This window comes from Chiloscyllium punctatum, chromosome 38 (genome assembly GCF_047496795.1).
Source record: "Chiloscyllium punctatum isolate Juve2018m chromosome 38, sChiPun1.3, whole genome shotgun sequence".
NCBI lineage: Eukaryota > Metazoa > Chordata > Chondrichthyes > Orectolobiformes > Hemiscylliidae > Chiloscyllium > Chiloscyllium punctatum.
In genome coordinates this window covers 53,898,796-53,925,325 of record NC_092776.1, presented here as the reverse complement: position 1 = coordinate 53,925,325, position 26,530 = coordinate 53,898,796, and the positions used below count along the sequence as shown (strand labels likewise).

The 26,530-nt window shown below is 42.6% G+C and overlaps 1 protein-coding gene across 1 annotated transcript in view; it reads left to right on the top strand.

Annotated features, from left to right (window-relative positions):
* Nucleotides 1–6,155: 6,155 nt before the first annotated feature.
* fam13c (family with sequence similarity 13 member C) overlaps nucleotides 6,156–26,530 on the top strand; it is a 120,455-nt gene continuing 100,080 nt past the window's right edge. Inside the window, exon 1 of the mRNA XM_072557877.1 lies at nucleotides 6,156–6,174. The gene's annotated coding sequence lies outside the window, so the exon portion shown is untranslated. The remainder of the gene's footprint in view (nucleotides 6,175–26,530) is intronic.

Sequence of the window (26,530 nt, the reverse complement as noted above, 5' to 3'; positions counted from 1 at the left end):
CTTCTCACTGCGTTTTGTAACAAAAGACACAAGACAATAAATGGATAAATAAGTATAAACCCTCCTCCAACCTATTTGTCCTCTTCAATGACCCACAATCTTGACCTTCTCTCTCATGGGTTATTCATGCATTGATCCTGTCCATTCTATGTTCATCTCATTGGCTTCTCCCCTTCCTAGCTCCACACCCTACCCACAGAATCAGGATTAGGCATCAAAATCAATGATGGAATGTGTTGTGATTCTGACCAAACATTCACATTTCTAACATCAAAGCCACCCTTATAATTCCACTCATTAACTCTAAAGTAGACCTTTTCTCCCTTCTCTTCCCCTGACCATTCAGCTAGGTTGAACCCAACGATATATTTAATTTCTGCTATATAATGTCAGTCACCTTTACCCTATGTCACCAGTTTGGGTGCTGAATATTTATCCCCCGTCAGGTTCAACTTTGGCAAATCTGTATTTGCTGTCGCCTATCCTCATCTTCAATTAATTTCAATTTGCCAAAAACTAAATCCAGTTCAGTACTAAGTTCTCATTCACCTCTGAACCCCACTATCTATTCCAGAGGAAGTGGTGGGTGTGGGTACAATTTGAATAAGAGAGGTTTGGAGGGATTTAGACCAAGCGCTGGGAGGTGGGACTAGTATGTCTTGGGATTATGGTCGGCATGGATTAGTTGGACTGAAGGATCTGTTTCCATGCTGTATAACTCTATGGCTGTATGGTGTTTTGGGTGCACTTTGAGGTAAAATAATTACTTCTATTAATAAATTGTCTCAGTGGCATTTCATGCTGTCTGTGTTTCCTCCTCTTGCTCTTGTTACAATTGGTTCCTGGGCGAGTTTGCTGTAGCAAATAGATTGTGGTATTTGGAAGGGAGCAATATGCAAAGTATGGAGAAACTGCAGGGAGTTGGCACTGGGTGATGATGTTCGTTTGAAGTGCTATTACAGGCACCTTTTATGTGGTAACCAATCTGTGATTCTGTGATCATTACAGCAGTTACCATAAGTGAGGCTGGTCATGCTGACATTGACAGTTGGAGATTCTGCAATAAGCTTAAGAGGAGTTTATCCACTTTCCTCCAACAATGGCTTTGCTGACTTGATTTGTTTTCAGCAATCAGTGAGTGAAACTTTATTTCTTTTCTGTTTCTACAATGTCAAGAGGAAGTTCTCAGCTGTGAGACTTAAGAACAGTGTAACCTGAACCTTAGCACAGTCACACGGCACTCTATTGGGTGGCACGGTGGTTAGCACTGCTGCCTCACAGCGCCAGGGACCCGGGTTCAATTCCCGCCTCAGGCGACTGACTGTGTGGAGTTTGCACGTTCTCCCCGTGTCTGCGTGGGTTTCCTCCGGGTGCTCCGGTTTCCTCCCACAGTCCAAAGATGTGCAGGTCAGGTGAATTGGCCATGCTAAATTGCCCGTAGTGTTAGGTAAGGGGTAGATGTAGACGTAGGGGTATGGGTGGGTTACGCTTCGGCGGGGCGGTGTGGACTTGTTGGGCCGAAGGGCCTGTTTCCACACTGTAAGTAATCTAATCTAAAAGCCAGGGTTTGTAGCTGGCATTTAACTCTCTTTTGTATTCTTAGAAGAGCATTCCTTCAATTGCTATCATGTCTGCATTCAGGGGACACAGCCCATAGGAGATGGTTTTCCACTGAGAGGTGAAAATCTGTCATTCAACTGTGAGACTGGAACCAACTGAGTCATACTTGATCCAATGGAGAATATGTTCTCTTTTATGTTCCATCAGGTAAAATTTCAGAAAGGATTTATGCTGTGCAGTATATTAAACTCCACCAAAACTAATGATGCTATACAGTCTTGGATGGAGATGTCAGGAGGACAGTTCTGGATTTTGAAGGGCTCACGTTTGTTAATATGTCTCCCAATGGTCCTGGTAAATCTTTAACAAGCTAATGTAAATTGTACCTATTTGTTACCATGCAATATCGTTAGATCCTGTTCAGATTCTCTTCTTGATAAGACTCACTAGTGGTTGTTCTTCTCCCCCTGTAAGCTAAATTGGCCCTTAGACCACAGTCAAGGGAAGAGGACTGGTGGCAGTATCCTTCCATTTATAAACACCACACCTTCAATCCCGTTCAAATGCACAGATTAAGTTGTTGGCAAAATCGCTTGCTCAATGGAAGCGCTAAATGCTCAATGTGTTTATGAATTTCCCGTACTCTGTACTTTCTTTGCAAGCTGCTGTTCCAAAATCTGATGTAACACTTGTAAGTTTCACACCTTTAATGGAATCGTTCAAATGAACAGGCAATGTTGGTGATAGCTATGTGCTGCAGTGATACAATCATGAAAAATCAGAGCAATTCCTTTCAATCCTCAGCTTCTTCTCAGAACACAAATACATCGGTTGTTCCTTTCTTATAAAACATTCGTGTGGAGGATGTTATAGAAGCCTAGTGATGGTGAAGCTGGAACAGAATTGGATGTAATCTGGCAAAACCCATCTTCATTGATTTGTTGCAGCTTTTATGCCATTGCCAAGTGCTGAGGTGAGTTTCTCACTGGGCAGCGGTGAGCTACCAATTACAGGGAATTATTCCTTGTTGATAACTGGTCTAACAGGACATTCCGCCTATTGACAATCAACTTCCTGTCTTACCAAACAAACTAAGTGTTAAGAATTCTTGGCATGGATGTCACAGCAAGTACCAGTGACATCAGCTCACCATGGGCTCCAAATGTCCTTCATGTTGGACTAGGCCATGGCATCTCAGGGCATGCTCCATTGGCACCAATCACTCACTACATTCATGGATATTGGCATCTAACATATGCCAGCCTCTATGAACCCTCCTGGCACATCTCCAATCCACTTACAGGATGTATCTGCCCTGTAATGCTGTACCTCTGACTGGACCAGTAACTCTCACTGTAATGCTGCAGCAAGGACATTGTGTGTCCAGGGACATATTCACTCTGAGGCCTACCTGGATACCCACAGCATCCTTACCTTGCCTTTTGGCATTTCCCATCCCTCCTCCCAGCCAGAGATATCAGGTTCACAGTACATCCATATTTCCATTCCATTTAGAGAAGGTACAAGTCCAGGAAACTTGTGATGCTTTTCGGCAAGTCTGGATACAATCAAGTCAGCCTTCACTCAACGGCCCCACCGCTGCAAGTCAAGGGCAGCCTCCAATACCAGACCAAGGGTTTGGACATGGTCAGTGAGCCACTTGGGGCAGTCAAAGTCAGGGTCCTCTCCATTTATCAGTGAGGGGTGAGTCAAACCTCGGCACTTTCCATCCTATTGTGGGCTGTCTTCTTCCTGGAATGAGAGAGGGGTGGGTATTGAGGGAGAAGTTCCTGTCCTGAGTGAGTGAGCGGGCGGCAGGCTGGGTTAGTGGTGTCGGAGGTTGGGGTGGGTGACAGCGAGAGAGGGAAGAGGTTGCAGACAATAATGAGAGTGGGGAGGCAGGTGCAGCAGCAGAAAGAGAGTAAGTATGAGGTATCCGACTGAAGATTGAGCACTTGCATCAGTGGAATGGATAACATCATTGGCTTTCTTCCTGCAGGATGGTGAAGTCCTTCAAGATGGCTGTGACTGCTTCAACCTGGGTGACAAACCTGGACCAGGTTGGCATGCTCTGGGGTCATGCCTCTGCTGTTGATTCTGGGGCAAAAGGGCATTTCCCCTCTGCATTGCCCTGTCCAAGTCTCTGCCCACAAGGCAGGTGCCAAATCTCTCCCATCTGCCCCATCCCAGGCAAATGTCAGCATCTGTGTGGGGGCAGCTCTGGGTTGAATGGGGGGGTGCACAACAGGCTTTTAAAGATGGCAACAGACGAGGGATGCCGGTCTATCCCAGCAATGGCGAGTTATTTTTGGGGAGGGTGCTCAGTAACATGAGGCTAGACTTGGATGAGAGGGATGCCCAGGGATGGGTTAGATATTTGTTCAGGTGAGATACAGCGAGAGAACCTGCTAGGCCACCGAGCGAAAATATCGCCAAAAAACTCAACTTAACTTACACTTTACCAAGAAGAAGATTTAGCCCTGTGACATTGTGTTAAATAGGTCAGTACAGAAAGCAGTGTTAACAGGTAATGGCATGATAAAGACATATATAGAATACCATTCCAGAATGGTTACATTGCGGATGGAGGGTATTTAGCTAGTTCTATTTCCCACCTTTACCTCTGCAGCCACAACAATCTTTTCCATTTCTGGGGCTTAATCAGTTTCCCTTTGACAGCCACCAACGAATGTTCCTCCACTACCATTTCAAGGAGTGAATGTCAGACTACAATCACCCACTGTGCAAAAAAGCTTTATCCTTCCACTGCCAAGACTTGAGATCTGTACTTAGTGGTTAGAATTCCTACAGTACGGAAGAAGGCCATTCAGCATCCCACCCAGAAAATCCTCCATTTCCCAGGGCCAATCCAGCTAACCTACACATCTTTGGACTGTGGGAGGAAGCCAGAGCAAACCTACACAGGCACAGAAAGAGCGTGCAAACTCCACACAGACACCCAAGGGTGGAATTGAACCTGGGCCCATCGTACTATGAGGCAGTAGTGCAACCATTGGGCCACCCTGGTTCTCAGCTCCACTTACCTCTACTTAGACACTATTGTGAGTGTTCTGTTGTGTGGGAGTGTCAATATGAATGACTGAGACTCATGTTCGCCTTTTCTATTTGAAATCACACACAATATGTTGACTATTGATTAAGCTGAACAGGAAAAGACAAAGACATCCCTACATTTCTGAAAATTAATAAACGAGAAAGTCTTGGATCTTTTAAGCAGAATTGTTTTATATTTTTAAAGATCATTCAAGAATGATAACTGCACTCTGTAATTGTTATGGATGGGAAGGGGATGTAAATCTAAGCACAAAGTCCTAAGGCTGCTTTTACACAATAGACAGAGTTCTGACTCCAGGTTTTGGGCATTAATGTGAAGCAAATCTGATTTACACAACCCTGTAATGTAGAGGCAAACTTAATAACAGAGAAAATTGGTGAGCACAATGGCAAATTTAGAATTGTGCTGGAGGGTTTATCCATAACAAATATTTATATGCTAAAGTAGGATGTGTTTGGTTTTCAGTTTAAATACAGGGAACTGATGTGAAGTTTACATGAAGCAGGCTCTGTTGTAGTCAGTGGGGATACTATACCATGGGAATATTTTTGATGTTTTCAGGGAATTCAGTATCCAATCGTGCCCAGTGCATGTGACTGCCTGCTCACGTGAAAGATTATTCCAGTGCCCTCATGGAAAAATAGAAACTGGCACATAGAGAAAACAGGAAATGAGCCAACCCGGATTTTATTGTTTCAGAAGGGAGCTGAAGCCAACAGTGAGGTTTGATCTTCTCAAAGGTTACTGCAGTGTGTGGTAAGCACAGTTGCTTGGGTAAGTGCTGTGTTTGAGAGGACTGTGTCAAAGATAAAAAATGGTGCATTAAAGGTGCAGTACCAGTCAACACAAAAGGTGTTTTCAAGTTTCATGCCTATGTTCTATAAAGTTCAGATGATTAACATTGAGAAATAGCGTGGCAGATATTCTATGTTGGAAGCTTGCTTGATTTTGTTGTTGACATCACAGTGCAGTCAGGAATTTATTTGCATGTAAAACTGCCTATAATTTGTGAACAATAGAGTATGTAGAGTTTGATATTTTGCTGGATTTTGTTATAGCTGTGTACATGAGTCCTTGAAGCAACACTGTAGTCATATAAAATGAAAAGCGGTGCAACAGGTTTTGCATGTAATGCAGTATTTCAGCCAGAGGTGGTAGCTATTTCAAGTCCCTTGTAGATCAGCACGAAACGGTACGATTTCTGAGCACCTTGCCTTCATGTGGCTGCAACTTTCAGTACTTAAAGCTTGGACGGTTTTCTCTCATTAAGGCTTACGTCACTGTCTGATGTTGCTCTTTTTAGCCCCCACATTCTTCCCATGTCATAATTGTGGCAGTGCAAGCCATCCTGAAGTGTGGATGTTGTGTTGTCCTCTGAGAGTGCAAGACGAAGATTCTGCAATTGCACTGAGGCAATAGACAATAATGTGTATTTGTTTGCGTGTGTGGGTTCCTTAGACCAGTGCTCTGATTAACTAACAGTAGCCTTCTCACTCCTATGTTTTGGATGCTGCGTTCAATAGCACAACACCGGCGGAGTAAGTAATCTTTTCTGCTGCGTTTGCTTTTTGAGAAACTTTAAGTGACAATGTTTGTGGAAAAGAGTTACTAATCACTTTTGAGGAATGCATAAAGAAAAATTAGATTTACAACCGGGCATAAGGCTTTCAAAATTAAATTATACTTCCAGAATTTGTTAATATTAGGATTGTACTTAATTTAAATCTGAGATTAGCATGTGTTGAGTATGAAATGGCTGTGGCTTTTGTACATGGAATTATTGTTGTGCTACTCTGTGTAGAAATGCTAATAAATATCTTATTATTGTGGCCTAAGCCCATTGAATGTAATTGCTGGAATCTGCTGAATGACTAGTCTCGAGGTCAAGTAAAGTGATAAGATACTATTATAATTTTAAAACATGATTAGAAGTATTTTCACTTCAGACCCCTGAGTGTTAGTTAACCAGACAGAAGTGACATATCTCACTTATTGATAAAGCATTTACTCTGGTATTCAGTAATTAAGGTACAAGTTGTAATTGTAGATGTATTTTGTACTTAATTTGGAAAGCAGTTTTAAAATAATTTTCAGATCACATCGATTTAAGTTGAGCCCAATGACACCAACTTCAGTGAGTCTTATAATATCTTGTACTGTAGTAGCTACTGAACTTAAAGGGACAGAAGTAGGCCGTTCAGTTCATTGTATAGCAATCGGGTCTTCTATCAAATGTTCTCATTTTCCAAGGGGTAGCCACGATTCTTGTTAGTTACCTTTCTTTATCTCCTCCTGTCATTCACCCATCCCTCTTCCAATCAGATTGTACTTAAGCATCCTGGCTTCCCATCTGGTTTCAAGCCTTCCTCTTCTCCTTCATAGCAGTACGACCCCCCCCTGCACCCCCCATCACTTATCTCACCACATTTCCTCTCTCCCCAATAACAATGACCAGACCATTTCAACCTCTACACAGCTACTTTCTTTGATGCTCCTCAATGTCACTGACCTCCTGAGATGGTCATTCCTGACCTTTTCCTTTCTCATTATTCTCCACATCTATCTCAGCATCCAAATCTCAGTAATATCCAATTGTTCCTCTCTTATAGAGTCATAGGCATAGAAATAGACATTTCGGTCCAATTCCTCTCGATGTTTCTGAATTACATAACAACTTCTGTCTCACAACCGCTTTGGATACTTTCCTGTCAAAATAATACTCCATTGAACTTCTTCCAATTACTCCATCCAGCACAAATCCATTTGATAAGGCATCGCATAAAAATTATTGTGGCTAATAAAAGTGCATGGTATAAATAGTAATATATTGGCATGGATAGAAGATTGGTTAGCTGGCAAGAAATGGGATAGAGGTATAAGTGGGTCATTTTCTGGTTGGTGTTATGTAACGAATGGTGCACCACAGGGATCAGTGTGGGTACCTGGCCTTTTTATCATTTTTATAAATGACTCATGATGTGGGGGTGCCAGTAGTGGACTGGGGTGGACAAGGTCAGATGTCAGCTGAAAATGTGTTGCTGGAAAAGCGCAGCAGGTCAGGCAGCATCCAAGGAGCAGGAGAATCAACGTTTCGGGCATGAGCCCTTCTTCAGGAAAGGGCCCATGCCCGAAATGTTGATTCTCCTGTTCCTTGGATGCTGCCTGACCTGCTGTGCTTTCCCAGCAACACATTTTCAGCTCTGATCTCCAGCATCTGCAGTCCTCACTTTCTCCTCGAAGGTCAGATGTCATACAACACCAGGTTATAGTCCATCAGGTTTATTTGAAATCACAAGCTTTCAGAGCACTGCCGCTTTGTCACCTGGTCTGAAAGCTTGTGATTTCAAATAAACCTGATGGACTATAACCTGGTATCATCTGACTTCTGGCCTGGTAAATGACTCAGGTGAATGGGTCAAACTCATGGTTGCTAGATGATACAAAGTTAGGAAGGAAAGTGAGTACGGAAAGAGACATAATGTGGCTCCAAAAGGGTTAAGTGAGTGGGCAAAGATTTAGCAAATGGAGTATTTTGCGAGAAAATGTAAAGTTGTCCATTTTGACATGATACAAAAGTAGACAAGTTGAAAGAGGGATGCAAACAGTTTACAGAGAGATTTTGCTGGGTTAAGTGGACAAGAAGTTAGCAAATGGAGGATAAATTTTGGAAAATGTGAAGTTGTTCATTTTGGATGGGAGAACAAAAGATCAGAGTATTATTTATACAGAGAGAAACTGCAGAAAGCTGCAACACAAAGGGACTTGGGGGTGACTTGTGCACAAAGCACAGAAAGCTAACACCCAGGTACAGCCGGGAATCGGGAAGGGTAATGGAATGTTGGGCGTTATTTTAAGGGGGTTGGAGTATAATAGGGAAGTCTTACTGCAACTGTACAAGGGGCTGGTGAGACCACATCAGGAGGACTGTGAGTAGTGTTGGCCCCCTTATTTAAGGAAAGATATTGTTTCATTGGAGGCAGTTCAGAGGAGGTTCACTTGGATGATCCCTAATGTGGACGGATTGTCTTAATCAGCAAAGGGGTAACAGCTTGGAGGTCTACTCACTGAAGTTTAGAAGAATGAGAGGTGATCCCATTGAAACATACCGGATTCCTTAGGAACTTGACAGGGTAATGCTGAGAGGACATTTCTCCTCATGGGAGAGTCTAGGATCAGAGGGTATAGTCTCAGAATAAAGGGATGCCAATTTAAAACTGAGATGAGGAGGAATTTCTTCTTTCAGTGGATTGTGTATCTTTGGAACTCCTTGTTAGAGAGAGTTGTGGGGGCACAGTCCTTGTATATATTTAAGACTGAGAGAGATAGATTCTTGATCTATCAGGGAATCAAGGGTTATAGAGAAAGGGCAGGAAAGTGGATATGAGAATGCCAAATCACCATGATCCAATTGAATGGCAGAGCAGGCTGGAGGGGTTGACTGGCCGATGCCTGTTCCAATTTCATACGATTTTATGTTCTAAGAATAAAAGGAAGCATATGATCTAAATGATGAATTCTGAGATGCAGAGGAACCTGGGTGCCCCAATGCATGAGTTGCAGACAGTTAGCATGCAGATAGAGCTAGTAATTTAGAAGGCTAGTAAAATATTATTAGAAGTTATCACGACAGGAATTGAATAAAATGGTAGAGATGTTATGCTTCAAGTATAAAAGGCATTGGTGAGGTCACATCTGGTATATTGTATACAGTGTTGGTCTACTTATTTAAGGAAGAATATAAATACATGGGAAGCATCTCAGAGAAGGTCTGCTCGATTAATGTCTGGAATATGTGGGTTGTCTCTTAAAGAAAGGTTGGAAAGTCCAGGTTTGTATCCACTGGAGTGGAGGAGTAAGAGATGAGAGTAAGATTGAAACCATAGAAGATTCCAAAAGGTCTTGAGATGGTGGATGTGGCGAGGATGTTTCCTCTTGTGAGAGAAGCAAGGTGTAAGACAGAGTGAAGTGAATGTTGTTTCTTACAGAAGCCCATTGTCTTTGGAACTTACTTTCTGAAAAGACAGTGGAAGCAACGTCATTGAATATTGTAAAGGTAGCTGGATTGTTGATTAGCAAAGAAAATGTACAGTTATCAGGGGTAGGTAGAAATGTGATATAATCAGATCGGCCATGATCTTACTGCATGGGAGCAGTCCAATCCTGCTCCTAATTTGTATGTTCATATTTCTTCATTCCTATTTCCATAATTTGATCTTCTTGCTGCCCCCACCCAGGTACATTAGGTAACTAACCCTCTCCAAAACTTCTCCCAGAATCTTTACATTGTATCTCGGATCCTGACTTTCCTGCACCAATAGCTAGGTTAGTCATTCAATTGGATCCATCTACTGTAATCCAACTTTCATACCCTGCCCTTGTAGCTCATTACCTACATTTCCAAATACTCATCCAATATATTATGGTGGATCCACTATCTGAATGCAGACAGTAAAGCAGTCCCAACTTCTAATAATCCTGCGTGTATAAAAACAAACTTCTGATTATAATCATGAATCTATAGTCCATATTCTAATTTATTAACCAGTAATAATCCTGTAGCTTTTACTCTTTCTAAAGCTGTTGTATTTTTTAAATTGTCTCCCTTTTCTCAGTTTGGGTGCGTAAGCTCAATTTTTGAAACTTCCTTCTTAATTATTTCTCGTTATTGGTAATACTCTGAAGACTTTGCATTGTATCTTATCCAATGCTCTAATGACCTCCTTATAGAATTGAGGTTCTGCTCTAATGTTACTTCTGTTTATTTTTAAAACCCCAATTTGACTTTTGCTGCCTGCACTGACTATTTTTCCTGATGCAGATGTTTTCCTGAAGAGGGTCAGATTTATAAATAAAATAATTGACTTACTGTGAACTTGGTTTCTGGTAAAGGATTCTTGTGGCTCTTATGTTGGTTTGTTAAACACTGATAATGCTTCATTGTTTACTCAATCTAAATTTTTCATTATGCTGAAATTTTGTAGAGGATTTCCCTTCACCTTTATTCCCTTCACAAAAATCTTTAGTTTTTGGTGTCCTCTGTAACAGTGCTTCAAATCCACAGCTTGAATAACCTTCCTGCAAAATTACACACCATAATTGAACAGTGGTCTAGTTAATGTCTGCACAAATTCCGCACTCTTTTCTTGCTTTAGTATCGAAATATTTTATATATAACATTCCCAAAAGTATATTCGGCTTTTTATGACATTTTCTGTTCGCACTACTGTGTTTAAGTATTTAAGGACGTGTACCCCTGGATCTCCCTGTTATGCTACTTAATGCAAAACTGATCATAGGAAGTAACCTTTAAAGACAGAGTATTGAGCAGGGAGCCTGTAATAATGATCCTGAAGGGAATTAAATGTTGCACTTGATAGAACTGGGTTTATTATTGGGGGTATTGATTTGCAGTGGATTGGATTTGTTGACGTGACCTTTACTGGCGTCGAGCGCTTGTTAATATGAAGAGAATGGAAAACCCCAGCTGTGGATTTAGTTGCTTTGTCGTATGATCTGCAATTTTCTCTGTTGTCTGAGCTGGCCTGAATTAAATGAATTCTGGAGTTCAGCCAGTTGAAATATTTCTTGGTTACTTCAGTTGGAATTTTGGGTGAGGTACAGCGGCAAGTTCTAGTTTCTTAATACAGATGTTACAATTCAGAAGGCAAGCAGCATCTCTGATGAAAGGTTTGCAGTTGAGAGGGATCCAAGGTCAGAATTTGGATTTGGATTCACCTAAAGACATTTGGTCTTTCGACAGAGTAGGTTAAAGCCTGGAGGGGGTACAGAGGAGGTTCACTAGGGTGATTCCAAAATTAAGAGGGTTTGTTTATGAGGAGAGATTGAGTAGACTGGGATTATACTCATGGGAATTTAGAAGAATGAGGGGGGTTCTTATGAAAATATATAAAATTATGAAGGGAATAGACAAGAAAGAAGCAGGGAGGTTTTTTTCCACTGATGGGTGGAGCTAGAACAAAAGGGGCATAGCCTCAAACTAAGGGGGAGCAGATTTAGGACTGAGTTGAGGAGGAACTTCTTCCCCAAAAGGGTTGGGAATCTGTGGAATTCCTGCGGTTCAAGCTCCCTTGTTGAATGTTTTTAAGGCAAAGATAGATTTTTGAACAGTAAAAGAACTAAGGGTTATGGTGAGAGGGCAGGTAAGAAGAGCTGAGTCCACAAAAAAGATCCGCCATGATCTTATTGAATGGTGGAACCGGCTCGACAGGCCAGTTGGCCCACTCCTGCTCCTCTAATGTTCTTATGTAGTGAAACAGAGGGCTGTGGATTCAAGTGACATTCCAGACACTTCAGCACAAAATTGAGGCTGATATTCTAATGTGATACTAAAAGTATGCTGCACGGTTGAAGGTATGCCATCTTTCAAATAGACTCTAGGTCATGTCTGGCCTCTCAGATGGGTGAGAGAAGTTCCTTTGCACCAAATGAAGGAGAGCAAGGGAACTCTCCACAGAGCCATGGTCAACACTTACCTCTCAAACTACGTCCCAAGAACACATTATCTGATCTGCCATCTAAGGTAATGGTCCCAAAGAAGTTACATTTATGTTACTCTGACCTCCATCCAGTTTGACCAAGTCACTGGTTCGCGATTATGCAAAGGGAGCAGGTGAATTCTGTACAAGACCTGAGAGTTGTAATTCTGCCCAACAGGTTACCATAAACAGGACATATTGCTATCGTGTGATAAACTGCTTGTCATCTAAGACAAGTGTCTCTTTGGTTTGGACTCACCAGTGGTGTGTCCTCCTGATAATTAGACAGGCTCTTAGACACAGTACAGATTTAGGATGAGAAGAATCCCTACAGTATGGAAACAGGCCCTTTGGCTCAACAAGTCCACACTGACCCGCTGAAGAGTATCCTACCCAAACCCATTCCCCATTATTCTACATTTACTCCTGAGTAATGCAACTAACCAACACGTCCCTTAACAGTATGGGCAATTTAGCACGGCCAATTCACCTAACCTGCACATCTTTTGAATTGTGGGAGGAAACCCGCACAGACACGGGGAAAAGGTGCAAACTCCACCCAGCAGTTTCCTAAGGCTAGAATCGAACCTGGGACCCTGGTGCTGTGAGGCAGCAGTGCTAACCACTGAGCCACAGTGCCACCCTAGAAGGGATCATTGGTGGCAGTGACTGAACCAAACCAGAATACCGCATGGTGGTATCTAAAAATATGGCAATGATCGCATAGTTTGTGGAGACTTACTGTGTACACATTGTCTGCACTTTTCCAACATAACAGTGACAACTTGCTCTGCAATAGTGCAGGAACACATTCAAAACATGGGTAGACAAAATTACACACTAAACAACATAGAGAGATATTAGGACAGGCAACCAGAAACTTAGTCAAAGACATGGTTTGCAAAGAGTCTCTTAAAGGGGCAAAGTGAAGTTTAGGAAGATGAAAGAAAGCAAGAATTAGAGGAATGCTATTTTCATGAAGCTGTGTGGATGTCATCATGCTCTGTTTTTTCTCTGCAAACTGACTATACTCCTGTCTTTCTAAATCCTGGTCGTAGTTATATGACTGACCTGGTAATTTCAGAAGTAAAAATTCATAGTGAGAGTTCAATTCCCACCTCACTGTCAGTGTTTAAAAAACTGTCAGTTTAATAAAGCTAGTACAATTAAAAATGACCAGGAAGCAGATGGAATATATTGTATGAACCCAACTAGTTCACTCATCCTTTAGGGAAATAAACACATCTCGTTTACATAGTTTGATCAGTGACTCTAATCCCACAAAAACATGATTGATTCTTAGCTGCCTTCTGACGTAAGCTGGCAATCTGTTGTGTCAAACTGCTAAAAGAAGGTCCAGTTAATACCCTTACAGGAAACTAGTGATGGGCAATCAATGCTGGCATTACCAGCGATACTGTACTCCCAGGGTAGCTTATGCCCCTTTTACTGGAGGATCATTCTATGAGCATTCATCAAGCTTAATATCACAAACTCCCCCCTCCTAATACCATTGCCACTTTTAGTTAGCGAGGTGACTGAACATTGCCAAGAAGGTGCTGTGCAATCTCAAGGGAAGAAAGATAGGTTGGCACAGAATGTTTCCTGGGATCGGATGTTTCAAGGAGGCAGGCCATTGCAGAAAGCAGCCTTCCATGGCATTGGGCACAAGTACAATCAACACGTCTTGTTGGTATGTGGGAGATGGCTGTCATGCCCGATAAATCACATGGACACCTTTCCTTTATATCATGCATGCTCAACTTGTAAGCCTTCAAACAGAGCTTTGGATGGGGGGGGGGGGGGAGTGCTATGAGTCCATCAGCTCGTCAAAGAAAGCTCTGTTTCCTGCCCCCATAGTTGGTTCCTTTGACTATTACCTCTCCACCGGGGCAGAATTTGGTTGTTATGGATGTGTTCAAGTCACCTGGGAAAGCCCATTGCTGATGAACAAGCTATCTTTGTCCATGGTGTTCACAGTTTACTTGTATCTACATGTCTCATGATACAGGAAGGGTTGACAATTACAGGGACATATTATTGACTCGTAGCATCCTAACTCCAGGCATGATGAATTGTCTGACCCCACCATGGTGAGAGTTTTTTTGAAAAAAACTTGCATGTTATTTTCTTGCATTAAGTTGGCAATGTGAATCAATCAAATAATGATATGGAATACGATAGCATCCCTACAGTGCAGAAACAGGCCATTCAGCCCATCAAGTCTCCACTGACTCTCTGAAGAGCATCCAAACCCTTACCCTATTCACACCTTTCCCATGGCTAATCCACCGAGCCTCCATATCTCTGGACTCTATGGGTAATTTAGCACAGCCAATCCACCTAACCTGCACATCTTTGGGCTGTGGAAGGAAACCGGAGCACCTGGAGGAAACTCACATAGACATGTGGAGACCCACGCAAACTCTATACATACAGTTGTCTTGAATTGAAGCCAAGTCCTGGTGCTGTGAGACAGCAGTGGTAACACAAAATCTCTCTCTGCTATTTAGGTGTCAGTGTATTGATATAAATGGATGAAGATGAATTTGAGACAAACTAGTGAGGTAATTGCATATTGTACTCCAGGGTGTAATTTCATGACCTTAATTTCGCTACAACATTTGAAGTATTCTGGAGGAAGATGAACAGATAATACAATCTGTCCAGCAGCTAGAATCCTTACTTAAGAAGTGATGTAATGGCACTGGAGAGGGTGCAGAGGAGGGTCACTATGTTTATTCTGGTGTTGAAATGGTTGGCTTCTGAGGAGCTTGAGTAGACTATAATCATTGGAATTTAGAAGAGTGAAGAGGAATCTTATAGAAACATAGAACACTATGATGGGAATAGATAAAATAGAAGCAGGAAGGTGATGGGTGAAACTAGAAAGAGGGGGCATAGTCTCAAACAAAGAGGGAGCAGATTTTAAGACTGAGTTGAGAAGGAACGTCTTTACCCAAAGTTGTGAATCTGTGGAATTTCCTGCCCAGTGAAGTAGCTAAAGCTCCCTCCTTGAATGTTTTAAAGGCAAAAATAGTTAGGTCTTTGAATGATGAAAGATTTAAAGGTTACAGTGAGCGGACGGGTAAGTGGAACTGAGTCCACAAAAAAGATCAGCATCACAATTTGGCACCAACCACCACGGGTGGAGGATTTTTGGTAAACCAGTTATCTGTCTAACTGCATACTACGGCTCATTCACTGGTGGCATGGCTTCCAAAGTGCAGGAATGCATGGTCCCTGCCACAAGAAGTGTTAATTTTTAAAGGTCGGAAGGTGGCAGAAGGGAGGGTTGAATTATCAAATTAATCTCCTGAGATTGAAGAGGGTCACCTTCCACTGTTTGTGATATCAAAGCAAACCTGGGGCTTGCTGCAGTCTGACAGGCCAAGCCCAGTCAGTTCACCATTCAGCATATTCACACTGCCTCAGATTTGACAACTGATCCTCTCAAACTGAGGTAGCTCTATCAAACAGTGGTTAGCACTGCTGCCTCACAGTGCCAGGCACCCAGCTTCAATTCCAGCCTCAGGTGACTGTCTGTGTGGAGTTTACGCATTCTCCCTGTGTCTGCATGGGTTTTCTCCGGGTGCTCTGGTTTCCCTCTACAATTCAAGATGTGCAGGTTTGGTGAATTGACCATGCTGAATTGCCTGCAGTATTCAGGGATATGTAGGTTTGGTGAATTGGCCATGCTGAATTGCCTATAGTTTTCATGTGTGTGTAGGTTGGGTGCATTAGTCAGGGGTTAAATGTAGGGGAATGGATCTGAGTGGGTTACTGTTCAGAGGGTCGGTGTGGACTTGTTGGGCCGAAGGGCCTGTTTCCACACTATAAGGATTCTACGATTCTAATATACCTCTGGCTTGTGACTCATCTCCTTTACAACACTCTGCTACCATCAAGGTTAAACACCTTGTGCTTTAGCTGGTTTTAAGCAGGATTAGATGTGTCTAACTCAGCAGGGCTGAAGGCTAATGTTGAGGCGAACATTCTCCCTTGACCTTAAACAATGAAACACTAATCAAACTTATTGCTTATAGCACCTTTGGGGGAGTTGCAGTAAGTATGTATCTTTGCATGCTGGATTTAGACTCAATATAAAGTTTTCCCCAAAACATATCCATGTAAATGCAAAGAAGCTATTTCATATTCTACAATGTTGAAGTCTATTGTATTCTGGTCACTCCAATATTCTTATTTTGAATGCCATATGCCTTGCCATATTTTCAGTTATATTAGTATCACAGTGAAGAGACCATAGTCCCGCTCTCTTATGACAAAGCTGGTGGTTTACTCTGAGAGTCACCTTGTCGAATGCAAGGGGAGAGATTGAGAAGGAGACTACTTCATGGTAACCGCAGCCAGGGCAGGAGTTGAACCCATACTGGTACTACCATCCAGCTAACTGAGCTAACCAACCCCTGTATTGTTACAATGATTGCCAATCTGAAATTAGTTTAAACAATGATCGGTGAAGCCAATGATGCAGGCATTTTTCTGTATTGCTACTTGTTTATTAGGTTATACAGGAAGAGCAGGAAGCTGGGATTATTTTGATGGACTGCTAATGCTGTGCACAGAGAACTTAATCTATTTTCTACATTTAGAGTCATAGAGTCATAGAGATGTACAGCATGGAAACAGACCCTTAGGTCCAACCCGTCCATACCGACCAGATATCCCAACCCAATCTAGTCCCACCTGCCAGCACCCAGCCCATATCCCTCCAAACCCTTCCTATTCATATACCCATCCAGCTGCCTTTTAAATGTTGCAATTGTACCAGCCTCCACCATTTCCTCTGGCAGCTCATTCCATACACATACCACCCTCTGCATGAAAAGGTTGCCCCTTAGGTCTCTTTTATATCTTTCCCCTCTCACCCTAAACCTATGCCCTCTAGTTCTGGACTCCCCACCCCCAGGGAAAACACTTTGTCTATTTATCCTATCCATGCCCTTCATAATTTTGTAAACCTTCTATAAGGTCACCCCTCAGCCTCCGATGCTCCAGGAAAAACAGCCTCAGCCTATTCAGCCTCTTCCCTGTCGCTCAAATCCTCCAAACCTGGCAACATCCTTGTAAATCTTTTCTGAACCCTTTCAAGTTTCACAACATCTTTCTAATAGGAAGGAGACCAGAATTGCACACAATACTCCAACAGTGGCCTAACCAATGTCCTGTACAGCTGCAACATGACCTCCCAACTCTTGTACTCAATACTCTGACCAATAAAGGAAAGCATACCAAGCACCTTCTTCACTATCCACCTGCGTCTCCACTTTCAAGGAGCTATGAACCTGCACTCCAAGGGGTCTCTTTGTTCAGCAACACTCCCTAGGACCTTACCATTAAGTGTATAAGTCCTGCTAAGATTTGTTTTCCCAACATGCAGCACCTCACATTTATCTGGATTTGATTCAATATGAGAAAAATTGTTGGAGGGAAGGAAGGCAAGTTTATTTTCAGGAATCATACAACAGGTTTTTAGAGCTTAGTGATTTCAAATAAACCTGTTGGACCAATACCTGGAGCCTTGTGACTTCTGACCTTGCCCAGTCACCTCCACATCAAATTTATTTTCAGTCCAGCTTCAATTATCACAAATACAAATGAGGTGCACCATCAAAGTAATCATAGCTAAAGGATTCTTGTAATCAGTTCTGTAATTTTCTAATAAAGGATGGAGCTTTTGTTAATTCAGTAATACCATTAATGGTGTAATTCCCTTTACAGCCAATGGGTCAGTCCAATGTGACATAGCCCAATCTATGGCTTGTCTTGGCCAATAGGCTTACTGTATGCAAATGACCTGTGACAGTGATGTGGAGTTGTGTCTAGAGTTTGTGTGTCAGGTCACTCCTTTCATTTTGGTCTGGTATAGGGACAGTATAGGTTTAGCAGGGTTAGTCCCTCCACTTCCAGTTACAAATTCCTCTTCTCGATCTCTGACAATCTCTTTCTGTAAGGTACATTGCCTATATGTAACAACCAGGATTTTAGAGTGACGTTAATGACATTCCTTTTTGCTGAAGGTTTGAGGGCTAGTTTTTCTGTGTTCCTGAAGAACCTTTTGCATCTCTCTTAAACAGTGGGCCACTGGTGAATATCCAGGTTTGGGACCAAGTCTTTCTCTTACAATCTCTGTCAATGAGTGAATGGTGTCAACTGCAGCACTGACAGGACAATGATCATAGCCTTGAAGACATGTAAGATTCAGTAATGAAATTTCAGCTTGCGAGTTATTCTGTCAGATTCTCTGCTCCTAGCTTCTCCTGCAAGTGGACCCTGCAACTATTATGGTAAAGGACTTGATTTCCTGCCTAAATCCAATCAAGTGACCCAACCTCTTGCTGTATGCACTGGGACCTGACATTCCGAACCAACTCCTTGTGCTTTTCTCCTGCCTCCCAAGAAGGCATCTACTCGAGTAAGACACAGGCAATTGAAAACCACCAGACTAGTAGTTTTAGAGAAAGAAAGAATTTTAATTTTTATAGCATCTTTCACAAGTTACCAAAACAATTCACAACTAACATGGAACTTCCTAACCAAAAAGAGAAAATGCTGGTGAAACTCTGAAGGCCTCTGTTCTGAGGAAGAGTCATATCAGACTCAATATATCAACTCAGTTTCTCTTTCTGCAGATGCTGAGTTTCTTCAGCACTTTTTCCCTTTATATTTCAGATCTCCAGAATCTGCTGTATATTGATTTTATTTGAGGGACTTTTGAAATGTACTAACCGCTGTGAGGTAGGACGCTCAGTAGCCAATCTGTGCACAGCATACTCTCACAAGCAGTGATATAATGATCTGAAAATGTGCCACAAGTTGCAGTTTGTGGGATAAACAGTTTGTGTGTACAATATATAAGTGTGTGGGAAATAAATGAATGAAACACAGACCCTGTAATCTCTAGATGTCCTGGTGAAAACCTGTTACAGCATTAGGAATCCACTGGGTTTGGTTGGGAGCTGAATACACCTTGCTGCTGTCTTTGGAGACCTGCTTGAAGAGAGAATGCATTCTTAGCTCTTAAAACACTATTGACACATGTGGCAGGGACTGTGGAAGAATACTGTAAGCCACTTGGAAGTATAATGCTGTTCCTTCACTATCACTAAAGCAAAATCCTGGAATTCCCTCTCTAACAGCCTGCAGCAGTTTAAGAAGGCAGCTCACCACCACTTTGGTGGCTAGTAATGGATGATAAATGATGGCCCAGCCAGCATTGCACACAAGAGAAGGAAACGCCCCAGTCTCCTCCAAGGCTGAACCTTGGTACTGCAATGATGAACTCCAGAGCCGCTTTGCAAAATGCACCTGAGCCCTGGATAAACAAAAACTTCTGTTTCACTCACCCCAGAATATTCTTCAATTTGTGCATCAAAGGTATAATAGACAAAAGAGAATTTCCTACAATGTGGCAACTGCTCAGACCGTTGCCATCCATCAGTGTGAGGTGGGTTATAAGATGCTGGTAGAGCAGAGAATCATGATGGAGATACTCGAGGCGCAGCTCAGGATCATGAGTGATCCCATATCAGGATGGGAGTGGTTCTGAATAAAACCTTGGCTTTAGTTGAGGACGATTTAGAAACCACACATCATGCCAACGAATTCTTGCCCTTGGGATATAAATGAATGAAACACAGATCCTGTAATCTCGAGGTGTCCTGGTGAAAACCTGTTACAGCATTAGGAATCCACTGGGGATGGTTTGGCCACTTGCCTAGTTTTTACATGAGTTTTGACTGCTCTGCTGTCTCTGGGGAGGTGGTGTCACCAGTATTGAATATTCTTGGTGGTATGACTGTGGTCCTTCCTGTCCCTATAATCCCAAGCCACAAGAACTTTCTTTACTTGATTAGTGTTAACATGCTTTATAAGGGACTGATGACCCTGTCTTTTCAATGACCTGAGGATAAAGGCCGGATAAAAAAGAAATATTATTTAAATGGAGAGAAACTGCAGACCGCTGCAGAACAGAGGGATCGAGATAACCTCATATGTGGATCTAGGCAACCTTGTGCATGAATCACAAAATAGTCAGTGTTCAGGTGCAGCAAGTAACTAGGAAGGCAAAAGGAATGTTGGATTTTATCATGAGGATGCAGGCTAACTGTACAAGGCATTAGGTGGAAGTGGGTACTGCAGATGCTGGAGATCAGAGTCAAGATTAGAGTAGTGCTGGAAAAGCACAGCAGGTCAGGCAGCATCCGAGGAGCAGGAGAATTGACGTTTCAGGCAAAAACCCTTCATCAGGAGTCATTTCTGATAATGGGAAAAGGGGTCAGGAAAGTGCAGCTGAGGCCAAAATCAAATCAGCCATGATCTGATTAAATAGTAGAACAGGGTTCAGTGGGCAAATGGCCAGCTGCTGTTCCTGTTTCTAATACAAGCATATAGGTCCATGCTGAATGCTGGCCAACATTGTTGGCTGCCTTTCTGACGAATATGCTGAACTCTTTATTTTCTGTCACTGAAGATCTAAAGTACCAGAATTTCCTGACTGCTTCCAGTGGTATTGAGTCTGATCGCACTGCACCGTGTCCTGGTTTTCTTCACAGTAATACTGAGCGAGTCCATGACACAGGGTTGGGACAATCTGTCCATGAGATTTTGGAGATGGTGGAGAATTGGTGCAACATCGTGGGTATACAGCAATTCCTGATCCCACGCTGCACTCTGCCTTCAGTTTTGACGGCTTGAGAAATGTCAAGGGATTCACTCCTTCTGTGTTGCCAGGGAAACCCAGGTCAGGAGGACAGAGAAACAGCTAGAAAACAGAACAAGAGCTAAGACGCTACCCTATTTTTAATGCATTGTTGATCTCAAAACTGTCAGAATTGGGGCTATCAAAATGAAGTGTGCATGCAGGTCAGACTGCAAGGTTTGGGAGGACATGTTATTTTCTCTAGCTTCTGCTGGAGGCCCATCCTGTTCATGGGGTTAAATATTGTGAGATCCACCGAAGCAAGTGAAACAATGTTTATCATGCTCGGCACTTCTCCTGAAATTCTTGTGGGGAGATGATCCTGATCCTCACCCTCACCCTCATTCTCTCCCCCACCCTCATACTCTCCCTCACCTTCACTCTCAATCTCATACTCATCCTTACTCTCCCTCACCCTCATTCTCTCCCTCACCCTCATTCTCTCCCCCACCCTCATACTCTCCCTCACCTTCACTCTCAATCTCATACTCATCCTTACTCTCCCTCACCCTCATTCTCTCCCTCATTCTCTCTCACCCTCCTCACCCTCATCTCATCCTGACCCTCATTTTAATCCTCATCCTTATTCTCACTCACCTTCACTCTCATCCTCAGCCTCACCTTCACCCTCGTTCTCACCCTCACTCTCTTCCTCACCCTCACTCTCATACTCACCCTCACCCTCACCTTAACTCTCATTCTCACTCCCATCTTCACCCTCACTCTCACTGTCATGATCACCCTCAACCTAACCTTTACCCTCACCTTCACCATCCCCCTCATCCTCACTCAAACCCACACCCTCAGCTGAACGGTCACCCTCATTCTCACCCTAACTGTAACGCTCACCCTTACCCTAACCATAACTGTAATGTCACCCTCACCCTTACCTTAACCCTCCTCCTCATTCTCACCCAAACCCAAATCCTACCTGCAACCCTCACCCAAACCCACACTCTCACCCTAATCCTAATCCTAACCATAACACTCACCCTTGCCTTAACCCTAACTGTAACTCTCAATGTCACCCTCATCCTAATCCTCAATCCCATCCTCACCCTCACACTTACCATAATCCTCACCCTCACCCTCATTGCCCATTGGATCCACCTGTTCTGATGCCCGTTAGCACCTCCAGATACACTGCTGGCTGGGCGATAAAGCCTTGTTAGAATGGCCTTGCCAATAGCCTTGAGAATGCTGAGGAATGAGATGCTGCAATCCTCTTTGCTCCTTTGTGAAGGCTGTGGTGCCGTGCACCTCCTCGAGGACAGAGCCTCCTCTCCAGCAGAGGAGGGTGAGGTTGTGGAGATATGACAGTGGGGCCGGGCTTTCTATACTTGAGCAGCTCAGCTGGTATTCCAGCTCCTAGATTGCAGGCAGCTGCAGAAGATCATTCAGCACAGGCTGAGAAACAACCAGTTCACATGGTTATAGCCTGGACTCCCCATCTCTGCACTGGGCCATTGCTTGTTCCTGTCAGTCAGTACAGAGTCATAGAGTTGTAGAGCATGGAAACAGAACCTTTGGGTCAACTCATCCATGCCAACTATTTGTCTGCATTTGGCCCATATCCCTCTAAACCTTTCCTCTTTATGTACCTGTCCAACTGTCTTTTAAATGTTGTAACTATACCTGCATCTACCACTCTTTGGTAGTTCATTCCATATATGGATCACCCTCGGAAAGAAAAAGTTGCTCCTCAGGTCCCTTTTAAAACTTTCTCCTCTCACCTTAAAATTATTCCCTCCAGTTTTGAACTGCCCAACCCTACGGAAGCGATTCACCTTATCCGTGCCCCTCATGATTTTATAAACTTCTATAAAGTCACACCTCCTCTGCTGCAGTGAGAAGATTCCCAACTTATCCAGCCTCTCCATATAACTCAAACCCACCAGTCCTGGTAACATCCTTGTAAATCATTTCTGCACCTGCTCCAATTTAGTAATAAATGACTGACCAGAACTATACACAGTACTCCAAAGGTGGCCTCACCGATGTCCTGTACAACCCTACCTGTGGATTTCAAAGTTGCAAGTTTGAATTGCAGGTGTGCTTTTTGCCGGGTGAGACTTGAGCCAATAGCTTCATCCCTTTCTCTTCCTTTACTGACTGATGATTGATCATGGGGGCTTCCACGCTTCATCGGCATTAGCTAGTGAACCCTCGGGAGGAAGAGACTGTTTGAGAGTTTCTGAGAGTTTCTGACATTTATCATCTTCTGTTGTGTGTGGAATGTTAATGCTCAGAACACTGTGTTTGGACCTGTGTATTTTCTATGAGTTGCACCTTCATTCTGCTACTTTGAATTATTTTCCTTTTCAATATTCAAAGTGACACAATCTGAGCAGAGCTACTTGGTCCACATCAGTTGGTTCTTATTATAGAGTATAAGGCCTACCACGTTCTCTCTGGGGTTGGATTAACTCAAGGGTTTAAATTTTTGAGCAAACGCAATACAAACGATGAATCTGGATTCCTCCCTGTCACAAACATTTCATTGGGAACGCTGCTGGTTTTCTGAACTATATTGAGAAATCCAAGTCTGACAATCTGTACCACCCTAAATGTCAATTAAAACAAACATTGTCAAGTCAACAAAATCCCAATAGGCTCAATTCACTTGGTTCAGATGCCGAGTGAAAATTTCAGGCTAAATCCATAGCTGGCCTTTCCCACCTTCCTCATATTAACAAGCACTCAACTCCAGTGAAGGTCAAGGCAACAAATTAAATCCTCTGCAAATCAATACTCTCTACCATGAACCTATTTCTATTGAGTGTGACATTTAATTCTCTTGAGGTTCATTATTTCAAAGTTTTGGCTCCAGGTGCTACATCCCATGACCAATTTTGTATTCAGTGGAGAAACCAGGGGATCTCGGGCTGCACACCCCCCACATTTGTCAACACAGTAATGCAGATGGAGAATGTCATAAGAAGCCAGGTGGAATTCTGAATGTTGTACATTGAAGCTTTGAATGTATAAGCAAAAGAAAGAGATGTTGAGTTTGTACAAGCATTACCTAGACGTCTATTGGATTATTGTTATGATGTGGAGGAGCTGGTGTTGGATTGGGGTGGACAAAGTTAAAACTCACATAACACCAGGTTATAGTCTAACAGTTTTAATTTGAGGCACTAGCTTTGGGAGGGCTGCTCTTTCATCAGGTGGTTGTCAACGGAGCAGTGCTCCGAAAGCTAGTGCTTCCAAATAAACCTGTTGGATTATAACCTGGAGTTGTGTGATTTTTAACTTTGTTGGATTATTGTGTGCATGGTTACTAGAAAGGTCCCAGGAAGGCAGCTTGTGTGTCAGTGGTATCCCAGTTGATAGCACACTAACCTCTGAATCATAGAGTTCCAGGTTCAAGTCTGAGACTTGAAGGCTGACACTCTCTCTGCACTGAGGGAGCACTGCACTGTCAGGGAGTTGTCTTTCTAGTGAGGCATTAAGCTTAGACCCCATCTGCCGATGAGGTGGCATAAAGTAATCGATGACACTATGTTGAAGAAGAGTTATTCCTAGTGTCCGAGCCAATATTTATCTTTCAGTCAAAACAGATTATTTGGTCATTGCCACATTGCTGTTTCTAGGATCTTTCTCTGCACATTTTGGCTGTGTTTGTGGGTCCTAAATTATAGCAGTGACTATTATATGTCAGACAGTCAGACGGTAAAGTAGGAAATCAATCTTTTACTTTATCAGGGATTTATTTGCACTGCGCACACCCAATGCTAAGAACTTTCTTTATATCCATCGAAGGTGCCCTTAACCTGTTTGTCCTTAATCATAATATTACAATTAGCGTGCCATTAACAATGACTCAGTATGTTGTAGACTCTCAAATACTTTGAAATATCTGGTGGTCATGAAAAATGCTATATTAATACAAGACTTTTTCCAGTTGTGAAGCTTTTACTTTTTATCAGCAACGTTCCTTTGGAAAATTATGAATTTCAAGGGTAAGCAGTGAAGGAGTAATATTGATTAACAAATCTACAGCTTGGGCACCTGATTATCCACCAGAGTGAAAAGGCAAGTTAGTTTTCAGGCAGACAGTTTCTAGAACATGACATTGCCTTACCGCACATATTGAGACAGAGTCCATTACCCCATTTGGATTAGAGTTAAGTATCTATTTGAGAAAGTATGCACAGGCAGTCTCTGGGTTTCATTTGTCAGTACATTTGCAAGTCAATTTGTTTGCACAGTACAGGACAATATAAAATAGTTGTTCGTAAGTATGAGGAAACATTCACTTGTTGGATCTTTAAAATTAATGTTAATATACCTCAGAATGGGATTTCATTAGAAAGTACAAGCATTTGTAAGGCAGATGTTCATAAATCCGGGACCACCTGTGAAAGAATTATCGTGGTTAGACTTAATTGAAGATATACCACGGATGGGCTGAGACATTTTCACTGGAGAATAGGAGGTTGAGAGGTGACCTTACTGAGGTTTATAAAATAATGAGGGGGAGAGATAGTTGTCTTTTCTCTCGGATGGAGGATCTCAAGACCTGGGGGCACGTGTTTTAAGGTGAGATGAGAGAGATTTTAAAAAGACATGAGGGGCAAATCTTTTACACAGAGAGAGATAGATGCTTTTGTAGAATGAACTGCCTGAGATTGACGATGTGGGCACAATTACAACACTCAAAAGACATTTGGATAAGTACGTGAATAAGAAAGGCTTGGAGGGATGTGGGCCAAGAGAAGGCAGGTGGGACTAGTTTGGTTTGGAATATGTTTCGCATGGACTGTGATGTGGAGGTGCTGGTGTTGGATTGGCGTGGACAAAGTTAAAAAATAAAATGACACCATGTTATAGTCCAACAAGTTTATTTGGAAGTACAAGCTTTCAGAGTGCTGCTCCCTTGTCAGCTAGCTGGTAGTTGGACTGAAGGGTCTATTTCCATGCTGTATGACTCTGTGACTCTATGATAGAGAAACAATGGGTTCAATGTCCTCTGTGTTCTTAATGATTCTACTGGACAGACCATACATTTTAAGGCTCTCTTTAAGGTGAAGGACTGTGCTTATTGTGTTAACTGTAGTCTGTTTCAGCTGAAGTAACATTGATGAGCAACTTTAAACTGAGGTCAGACTTCCATTTGAGGTGTTAAACCAGTGTCTGATATTTGTACAGGTTATTTGGTTCACAATGCCAAAATCCTTGGTGAGGTCAAGCCCTGCTTCCATTCAAGGAAGCTTTCTTCAGTTTTAACATGCTGCTGGGATTATGTCAATTGTTCCTCAAGTTGCACAGAAGCCATGCTGTGAAGCCACATGCACAGACAACGACTGAGTGACAATACATTAACCCTCTGCAAGGACTGTTTCTCTATTGAAGGCAGTGATATCCACAATGGTTGTCACAGATGGTCTTGTATCAACCTCAGAGGATCTTAGATCAGCTCCAAGAGCTCACAGTCATTATCAGCAATGCTCCCCTGTGTTTCATCCAGATGTTTTGGTACCTTGGAAGTACCCTCCCCAATAACACTAAACTGAATTATTAAATCAACCACAGTCTGGCAAAAGCAAGCTCAGCAGCTGGCAAACTTTGGAGACAGCGTGGAGTTTGCTTCTGAACAATGATCAAACGTTCTTTTTCTTTTGTTAAACACTCATTTGTGGTGGCCAAAAGAGATTCCACTACCTTTTATCA